Consider the following 10,793-nt stretch of genomic DNA (forward strand, 5'->3'; position numbering starts at 1 on the left):
CTACCTACAAACCGGTAGTTGTAAGTCCTATCTTTGTGGTTTTCTACCCACAAGCTGGTAGTTGTAAAATCCCACGTCCTCCCCTTGTTGGAGTTAACCCTTTGTGCTCATCCCGATGATGACTGGTTACTTTTCCGTGGTTTTCTGCCTACAAACCGGTAGATGTAATCCCCTCTTTGCGGTATTGATATTCTTTCCCCTTTGGATACTTGCCTTGATCAAGCAGTATTGTCCCCATTGGGTCTTCCCCTTTCTTTTGGATATTTGCTCCGAGTTAGCAACTTTATCCTCTTTTGATTGGTCATCTTTTGCATACCTAGCCTGGTACCCTGATGCCTTTCTTGTCGGTCGATTATTCATTTAACAACCTACAACCCGGTTATGGATAATCTTCCATGCGAGTGTATTATCTACGTTTTGACGGCTATAGATAATATATCTCATGCACTCTTTAGTCAATCTTTCGATTGTTATCTCCAGCAGAGTAAGATTCGTATTCCTCGTGGAATCGAATGTTCATCCTCTAACAAGACTGCTTTTCTAGCCCTCTTCAGGATGTTGAGTGTTTTGGAACACAAACCAATTCACGTTTGGTCGGTCACCCGTTTCATACCTACAACTCGGTATTCTTGGTGTTCCTTCCTGTTTGCTCGCTGTCGTGACCTTGTTCCCCAGTGAGACCCCCTGCAAGTGTTCAACCTTGCCCTGTCATCTTGTGGATGTCAGTATCCCGTCAGCACCCGCGTGTGTTATTTCTTTGGTGTCGGTAAACACCATCCGTCGGTGATTTCCAGTCATGCGTAAGTGTCTGGTCTTCTTTGGTGTCGGTAAACACCATCCGTCGGTGATTTCCAGTCATGCGTAAGTGTCTGGTCTTCTTTGGTGTCGGTAAACACCATCCTTCGGTGATTTCCAGTCATGCGTAAGTGTCTGGTCTTCTTTGGTGTCGGTAAACACCATCCTTCGGTGATTTCCAGTCATGCGTAAGTGTCTGGTCTTCTTTTGATGTCGGTAAACATCCTCTTTCGATGTTCATAACGTCGCTCTCCCTTTCGTCCTATGACGTCTGGTTGAAGTTTTCCTCCTCTCCGTTGGTGTCGATAAACGTGAGTCTCCCTTTCGTCCTATGACGTCTGGTTGAAGTTTGCCTCCTCTCCGTTGGTGTCGATAAACGTGAGTCTCCCTTTCGTCCTATGACGTCTGGTTGAAGTTTTCCTCCTCTCCGTTGGTGTCGATAAACGTGAGTCTCCCTTTCGTCCTATGACGTCTGGTTGAAGTTTTCCTCCTCTCCGTTGGTGTCGATAAACGTGAGTCTCCCTTTCGTCCTATGACGTCTGGTTGAAGTTTGCCTCCTCTCCGTTGGTGTCGATAAACGTGAGTCTCCCTTTCGTCCTATGACGTCTGGTTGAAGTTTTCCTCCTCTCCGTTGGTGTCGATAAACGTGAGTCTCCCTTTCGTCCTATGACGTCTGGTTGAAGTTTGCTCCGTTGGTGTCGATAAACGTGAGTCTCCCTTTCGTCCTATGACGTCTGGTTGAAGTTTTCCTCCTCTCCGTTGGTGTCAATAAACGTGAGTCTCCCTTTCGTCCTATGACGTCTGGCTGAGTTTTCCTCCTCTCCGTTGGTGTCGATAAACGTGAGTCTTCCTACTCGTCCTATGACGTCTAGTTGTACCTGTCCCCTTGTGGATTTACCTCTCCGTTGGCCTTGGTAAACATTGAGTTTTTTTTTCCTAGATTGTCCGTTGGCATCTAGTTGTGATTTCTTTTCCCATTCATCGTCATTGCGATGTCTGGATGTGGCCGTACCTTTTGAAAAAAAAAAACAAAAATACCCAGTAATAAGAATCAAATCCCAGTGGACGTTTCCATTGGTGGATCCCAGTCGGTGCAAATTTCTACGGTTCTTGGTATTCAATCCCTGTTTACCCTGAAAGTCTGACAGCCGCTGCTATCATCCGTTCGGGTTCCCAGCTGATTGAATAGGGGCAGCTGTAGCACCTCAAATTTGCACCTATCATTGTACATGCCATCTCATATTAAGTCATAGCATATCATGATCCATTGCATAGCATTGCATTGTCCCCAGTTGCCTCAAGAGCAAGCAAGCAAGAATTAGGTCAAACTGATCAGGAGATCAGTCCACCAATCAAGCAAAGGTGTTTCTCAAGGAGCAAAAGCCCTAGGGTTTGTCCAACAAGTTCACATGACTTGGAGGTCCATTTGAAGTGTTCAAGTCAAGGGTTGAGGGCTCAAAGGTCATCAGTCAATGCATAGCCAGGCAAAAACCCTAGGAAGTCAACAGTCAGTCAAAGCAGTGGATGGTGGCCATTCTTGTGGAATTTGGGCACCATGATCAATAATCAAGAGTCCATACAACTTGGGACATCATTTGAAGTCAAGGTCTCAAGGAATTAGGGTTTGGAATTCATCAGAAGTGCAGTCATCCAAAACCCTAGAAAAGTCAAAGTTGGTCAATTGTGTTTGATTCTATGGTTTTAATGGATGGAAATGGTTTGAGAGAGTTTATTCATGTCCTAATAGGCCTCATATGTCTTGGAAATCAACCTCATTGAAGAATTTGAAGCCAATCAGAAAATTTCCCAAAATAGAAACTGGACCTGTAATTTCAACTGCCAAAAATGGAAACTTCTTGATCCTCAATCTTACATCATGATACAAGCTTCAAATGAATTTTTGTCCAACATGAAAGTTGAAGATCTTGTTCTCCCATTTTCAAAAAGTCCAAGAACTCTCAATTCCCATGCATGGTTGTCAAGATATGATCAAATCATTTTCACAAAATCTTGAACTTCAACAAGTCATATCTCTTGAACCATAAGGCCAAATTTGGTGGGGTTTTTTCCTACAAACCACATTTTTCCTCCTCTTTCCAAAAATGTAAATTTCATGGACCAAAACCTTGCCAATCAAAATGGCATTTTTTGACCTATTTCATTTAAAAATCAAGTTTGACTCAAGTTTGACTTTTTGATTTAAGCATTTTTTACACAATTGGCCAATTGGGATTCATTTTAAATGATATTTGCAAGATGTTCCAAGCCCTAATTCATGCTCATGATACCATCATATCACCATTTTGGCCAAAGGTGTGAAATTGGCAAATTTTGCAAATAGCTCCATAAGTGAAAGCAATGTTTAGCAATCCATCAGCAAACTAAAAACAGCAAATACAAAGGTCATGAGCAGCCTGTTTTGAGGCCCATTCGTGGCAGACCACACCTCCATTTCCACTTATGTGCAATTTAGCAAAATGTGCAATTGGTGATTTTTGAGTTAATCAAGCTTAACACTTCCATTAGCCATGCTAAACAGACCTTTATAATGAAATTTTCTGCTCATTCAGAACCCTAGAGGCAGCTGAAAACACACAGAAAACTCTCACTCTCACATTTTGCATTTTTTGGCTCAAAAGTGAATTTCTGCACAAATCATCAAAAACCCTCGAACATCCTTGGTTCCCTCATCATCCAACCAACCTTTGGAAGCTTTTTGAACCTTTGACTCCCAGCTGGAACTTCATTGTCAAGCTCTGTTTCTTCAAGGAATGTCCATGGCAGATTTTGATTTAAGGTGGATTCGGGTTGTTTGAACTGATTTCCTTCAAGCAGTTATCACTATCAACCTTCATCTGCATCTGTATCGGGCTACAACCTTCAAACAACCACTACAACTCAACTGTTCTTCAAAACTAGTAAGATTTCGACTCCTTCATTTTTCCAAATCATGATATGAAATGTATAGATCTCATTGCCATGGTTACAATAAGCTTTAAAACACATGAAATGGTTGAGTATGCTGTAAGATATTTTGATTTGAAATCTGATGTGTGAATGTAGTTGTATTCGATTCATTGATGATTATCCTGTTTTAATGAGTATGCCTGCTGGATATATGATGCTTGATGTTTGTAGATCGCGTTGCCATGTTTAAATTCTTGTTCTGGGCATAAAAATTTTCGAGCTAGTTTGAATGTTGAAGGTGATGGCTGTTGTTCATGAACCCTAAATCTGCCCAGAAATGTTGGTTGCTTTTGGCTGTTCGTTTGTTCTGTTTGCATGATGGATTTACTGTTGCATTGCCATGCTCTTTGTGCGTGTTTGTGTGAAATTTGTTTGCCATGATGATTGATTGAAGATGAACAAATGAGCTGATGATGTTGCTGTTTCTTAAACCCTAAGTTGCCCAGAACTTGAAATGTGATTGGCTGTTGATTTGAATTTGATGCGTGCTGTACTGTTCCATTGGCTAGTGGCCAATCAAAACATTTCATTGCATTTGCCAAAACTCTGCGTTTTGCTTAGTGATGGCCAGAATTACAGCATTGCCACTCGGTCAACCATGTTTGACCTTCCATCCATGTTATTTGTTCATTCATTCCATTTTATTCACTCATCTTACAAAATCCATTTTTCACTCATTTCAACTCCAAATTTCATGCCAATTTTTGCATAATGATCACATGAATGTCTACTTTTTTATCATTATTTTTCCAGATTTTTTGGATCAGGGAATTTTAAATGGCCTTAGGGTTTGTATTATGTGACCAAAAATGATACATGTTGCCAATCCTTTTGTGAAATGATCATGTTGCATCCTTTTGATCCGAAATTTTTTGTGATTATTCTACGCACATCCATGTTTATTTTGGTATAAAGTTTGTGGATTTCTCATTTGTGGTTTGTGTGATATGATTTTTTGAAGTAAGGTGTTACATTTGGTGTCACACCATGAATGTGCATTTTCATGAATTTTGTTAACTTGCTTCTTGGCCTCCAATTGACCCCAAATTTTTCATGAACCTCATTTCATATGTCTAGTTTATGTGTGAATTTTCTGGGATTTATTTGAACTATTTTCCATTTGTTTGAGATTTTTCTTCCCTGCCTAGTCAATGGTTGACTTTATGTGACACACCTTGCCATATCATTTGGGAAATTCTCCTATCTTATTGTATGATCATGAAATTTCATATGTGCATACTAGACATCTTGAGCTTTACATTGGTGTTGATCCCATCCATTTCTCATCTGTTTTCATTTTGTTATGATTTTTTGAAGTTGACCCATGATTGTTTGACTTCTTTGTGCTTACTTGAAATTGTGTTGACTTCTTGATTTTCATTGACTGCCTTCCACTTATCCAAATGCAATGAAATTTGACATGCTTACCATGCTAGGTGTTAGGATTGAACTTGAATTATTTGGTGATTTTTGAAATTGTTTGAGTTGACTTTTGATGCAAGTCATTCTGTTGACTTTTTTGTGCTTTCATTTGCCTTACTTTGACTTCAAATGTTCATGAAATGATAATAATGCATGATTTGAATGTGGGCCCAATTGTGATTGCTTACTAAATGTTTGACCTTGACTTTGGTTGACTTTTCTTTGCTGTTTTGACTTTTTCTTTCATCCTTGACCCTAGGCTAGTCCTAGTGGTCTTTTGTACTTACAATTGAGTTAATGTTTCAGGTTAAGCACCAATGCCTCAAAGATCATTCAAACTTGTTTGAACTTGATTGTTTACTATATGCTAACCTTTGTTTTGTAGGTTTGACTCATGTGTTTGAGTCTTGTGCCTTGCACAGTTGATCATCTGTTTTGTTTGTGAATCCCATTCCTTTGCTTTTAACGGTTTAATTGCATACTGATTTGTTTGGTTTTTCTCAGGTACCCTTTAGTTGCTTTATTTGCTTGCTTTGCTATTTAGCAATTGCTTTTGAGGTATAATTACTCTCTCTTCACGTAGTCTGGAGACCCGGCCTGTTATTTGGCCGGGCAAACTGTCTGAAGTCCTCCTTAAGAGGCAATGCTTGTGTATGTTTAATTTGTCCTTGTACAGAGTCAAAGACCTCCTAAGTGAAGAGGCAATTGGCAGAACCAAGGGATATGCAATCTATCCCCTGCTATTCAGTGTGTCTTCTGTCTTGCTCACACTACTGTGTTGAGGCATTTCAGATAAAAACCCAAGATCTTGTGCAATTGCACAGTTGAGTCAGTATCAAATGTGTAGAAGGGTTCCCACTTTCTGAACCCACACATTCTTGTCGAATGCTCTCCCAGGCCAGGGATAGAAGCAATGAGGCACACCCCTCATCACCTTTCATCTGCTTCACCTTAGCCCCTCAATGGCAAGGTTAAGAGCACACTTCACCCCATTCCAGAGGTTTGTTTGTTGAGGTTGATATGACCCCTCAACTAAAACCTAACCCTTGTGTGAGCCTCTTGTATGCATATAGAGTGTGCTTCCTGTGATTGTCTGTTTGCTTTGCCTCTTTAGGTGTAGCTTGGACTTGCCCTTGTGCAAGGTAGGTTGTGCTTGACTCGCTTCCTGTGCAAGTCAAGTCTGTGTGGCGTGCTTCCTGTGTGAGCCATGCTTAGAGTTGTTTGGCCGAACTACGGCAACTCTGATTCTCATGTTCAGATGAGATACGTAGGCACGAGATGCGATGTCTTGTCGAGTTTGACTAACCATTAACATCTGATTCTCTTCTCTCGCCCTCGTTGCGATCGAGCCTTTTCCTTTCTCTCGCCCTCGCTGCGATTGAGACCTCCCCTTTCTCTTGCCCTAGTTGCAATCGAGACCCTTGCTTCCTGTGCAAGTTTGGTGTGTGTGTGGCTTGCTTCCTGTGCAAGTCATGTCTAGGATAGGTTGGCCCTTGTGCCATTTAGCTAGAAACCTTAACTTAGGGACGACTTTGCATGACAACATCTAGGCTCGAGTCGTAGTCTCCCTAGTGTTGTGTCTCCCTCTGTTATCTGGTTAAGCTAGTCCTTTTTCCCTGCGTAGGGGAACTACATCGCCCTGATCTTCATACCAGATGAAGTATGTAGGCAGGAGATTGAGCTGATCTCTCCGGGCGCCCTTTTTCTTTTTCAACCTTTTGTGTCTTAACCACCCTTGCGTGTGTTTTGGTTCGGATGCTGATGTAAGTCCAGTGATTGGCATTCAGGCTCCACGTTTTCCTTTGCCTGTGTCTGTTTGTGTGCGTGTCAGTCGAGCTACGAATGCTCTGATTCTTCTCTCGTCCGAGAAGATACGTATGCATAGGATGCGATATCCTAGCGAGCATGTGTCGTTTCCCCAGTCCGAACTACTTCGACTCTGATGTCTATGTCTGATAGACTAAGTAGGCCCAGGATGCGATATCCTGCCGAGTCAGTTTCAGTCAGTTTCTTTTGTCTCTTTCAGCCAGTGTGTGTGTGTGAGCAGCGTTTTAGCAACCATTTTCCTTCCTTTTGTGCGTGGATCCCGTAGAGTACTACGGATGCGTAGGGGTGCTAATACCTTCCCTTCGCATAACCGACTCCCGAACCCATCCTCTTTGGTCGCGAGACCATGTTCTTTCCTAGGTTTACTCTGAGCGTTTCCTTTCCCTCTTTTGGGATAAATAACGCACGGTGGCGGCTCTGTTGTTTCTTTCTTTTCCCGCCGGTTTTTTCGCGTAATGCGACATCATGGATCAAGTTGAGTTTGGTTTGGATCAAAGAAGATTAAACTTCTATTTGTCAAGACCAACCTCAGGACTGTAACTCATTGGCCATTGAGGGAAAGAAATGGATGAAGATGAAAGGGAGGGGTAAGAAGGCAGCAACCAATCCCAATTGATCAAGGAATAACTCATCCTTGATCAAATTCATTCATCTTTCTAGGTGATGATCCTTAAGGATTTTCAAGCCAAAAGATCCAATGAATTTGATCAAAGTTAAATCAATTCAACCTTGGTCAACACCAAGCAGAAGAGGAATGAATATAACAAGTCAAGAAGTCAATAATATTTTTTTGGTATTTTTTGAATTAAAAGAAAATACAAATAAAAAATAAACAAAAAAAGTTGCACCTCTAATTCAATTCAAAGCAACCTCAATGGGTCCAATTATATTTTCATAGGTTCAACATAGTCAAACAAACTTTGACTAATTTTCTCACAAATTTTTAAAGTCAGAAAGTAATTAAAATCAATAAAAAATAACCAAAAATAGAATAATATGAATTAAAATCTCAAATAATCTCAAAACAAACAAGAAATTGTTGAGACTATTTTTCATTGACTTATCATGATCCATAGGTGCTATGAAAACGTTTTTGCATTTTTCTAAAGTCATAAAGTATTTTAAAATGAATTAAAATCATTAAAAACCAAATAATTCATGAAAAATATCAAATGAAGTCACAAAAATAATTAAAAATCATAATATGAAACTAGATTTTTCAAGAAATTTTTCAAAATTGGTCCCATATTTTTCTGACTTCATATGAATTTTTAATGAATTATTGAAAATATAATGAATTATTGAAAATATAATGAATTAAAAGAAAATAAAAGGAAAATGAAATAAACGAAAAATGCTGAGTCACTAGATTCAATTCATTAATTGACATGGCACACTGCACAACTTGGATCTGATGATGCACGGTAGGCTCAAGTCAACAGCGCAACATGGTGCATTAAAATAGGTAATTAAAACGGACGCATGAGATTAGATCGTGGGAGGGAGATCCAAAGGTTGGGATCAGAACACGTGATGGTGGCGGTGGAACCCACCGTCTTCTCCGATCAATCACACAAACTTCGGCCAGAGTTGCAGGAAAATGGATCTCATTGAAAATGAAAAACAAAGGCATGGAAATGAAGCTCGTGTGATGTAGATCATCACTGTACCATTGGATTCCTTTCATTCTTCCTATATTGAGAGAAAGATGAAAGAGAAAATCATGGTGTCCACACGGATTGTTCATGAAATGGCAAATTGAATGCACCAAAGGCTTGCCTCAAGTATGAGGACTTCAGAGAACCACAGAAACACAAGAATACTACATTGAACTGTGAGTTTCAGATCCAAACATTTTGAGTTTATACCTTCAAAATGATGAGCTTCTGGCCATGAATTCTTCAACTTCTTTCTCCTTTTTGATCTCTGAGTGTAGGGAAGATGATTGGCTAAGGAATCTAGCTTTTAAACTCAACTAATGTTGTTGAATTTCAAGATCAAAAAATTAGAAAAAAATGGTGAATGATTCCTTTGGTGAGGGTGTGGTTTCAGTTCTGCAGCATATGGGATCTCCAAAAGGTTGTGAAATGAAGGAGAAGAAGCCTCTATTTATAGGTGAATGCTTCTGAATTCACACTTTGCTCATGTGCATGGGATTTGAACTTTTGAAATGCATGGGCCTTTGTGAAGGTGTGAGAAGCCCATGAATTGCTGAAGAAGCTTGCTGAGATCATAAGGAAGGCATGTGGTTGTGCACTTGGAGTGAAGAATGCTTTCATTTCAAGTTTTAACACAAAATATCACAAATGCACATAAATGAAAAGAAATTCGAATCTCCCAAATGGTAGATCCAAATGACTATTGTGAGTAATGGTTGGAAAGCCTTTGAAATAAGGAACAAAAGTCATGTTGGGCAAAAAACCAATTGACATGTGCAAATTGATCAAAACTGGCTTGGAAAGTTCAAGTGTAAAACATGTTCAAATCATTTTGAAAAAGTCACCCAAATGTAAGCTTGGTTAAACCCCTATTTCCTCATGATACATCAAATGAGAAAATATCCAACATCAAATTTGTATATATTTTCAAGGTAGTGAATTTAGACTCAAATTTTGCATCATTTGGATTTTCTATGACAAAGTTATGGGGCATTTGAAATTGGGTACTTTTTCAAATTCAATGAATTAGGTCCAAGATGACCTATAATGTTTTGCAATATCACATGTATTTCCTTTAGAATTATGAAATTTTGTCCAATATAACATTTGAATTAGACATCTCAATCTTTCCAATTCCTTTGGTCCCACCTCAAAATCATAAAATTTGAGAAAGTTATACTCTTGGCAAGTTGACCCAAAATTAGGGTTTCAGTCAAAATGACCTATAATGTTTTGAAATGAATGATGACCTTCCAAACTTGAAATGGATTTTTAATGTTCACCAAAGTTGTTCATATGGTTCTTAGGAACAATTTTTATTTTGGGGTCATCTTCATTTGACAAACACATTAAAAGTTATATCTCATTAAACCTCAGCTTAGTCAAATGACTTGACTGGTCAAATTTTCAAGGTCAAACTCCCAATCTTGATGAACAAATGATTGAGAGGCCTCAAATAGGCTCATATATGCATAAAATGATAAATGAAAGAACTTCCCTTGATTAAATTTAATCAGAGGTTGAGATTGCTTCATGGGCAAGGCACAATCAAAGCATAGTGAAATTAGGGTTTCCTTGAGAAACAATCTTCAAGCCCTTTGGGTTATCTTGATCAAATTGGCAAATTGATATACTTGGGAGACATATATGATGATTAGGAACTTTGTGGACCATTTTCATGCTTTTTTTCTTCTTCATCTAGCCATTGCATTGGGCTTAGGAGCCTACTAGGAGCATTGTGGAGCACATGATCACTTGAGCTTCAAAACAAAAAGGGTTAGTGACATATTTTTATGCTTTTGGTGAGTAATCAAATAAGAAAATCAATAACATACAATACAAGCATGCTTGGTGGTCTCAAATCACTCAAACAAGTCCCAACCCTAGGGTTAAGGAGCCAAACATGCTATGATCCTTGAGGCAATGCACTTGTGCAATAACATGATGCCATGAGGGATCTTAGGGTCATGATTAGGGTCTTACACCTTAGAGCTCAATTCAAACACACATGGAGCTCCAACTTTGCTCCCCAATTGAAACCCTCACCATTCAAAGGAAAACCTGAGAATTTTCAACTTGAAAATTGAGTTTGAATCTCACTGTTTGGAGATTCAGAAACTCTGG

This window comes from Lathyrus oleraceus, chromosome 5 (assembly GCF_024323335.1).
Source record: "Lathyrus oleraceus cultivar Zhongwan6 chromosome 5, CAAS_Psat_ZW6_1.0, whole genome shotgun sequence".
Classification (NCBI taxonomy): domain Eukaryota; kingdom Viridiplantae; phylum Streptophyta; class Magnoliopsida; order Fabales; family Fabaceae; genus Lathyrus; species Lathyrus oleraceus.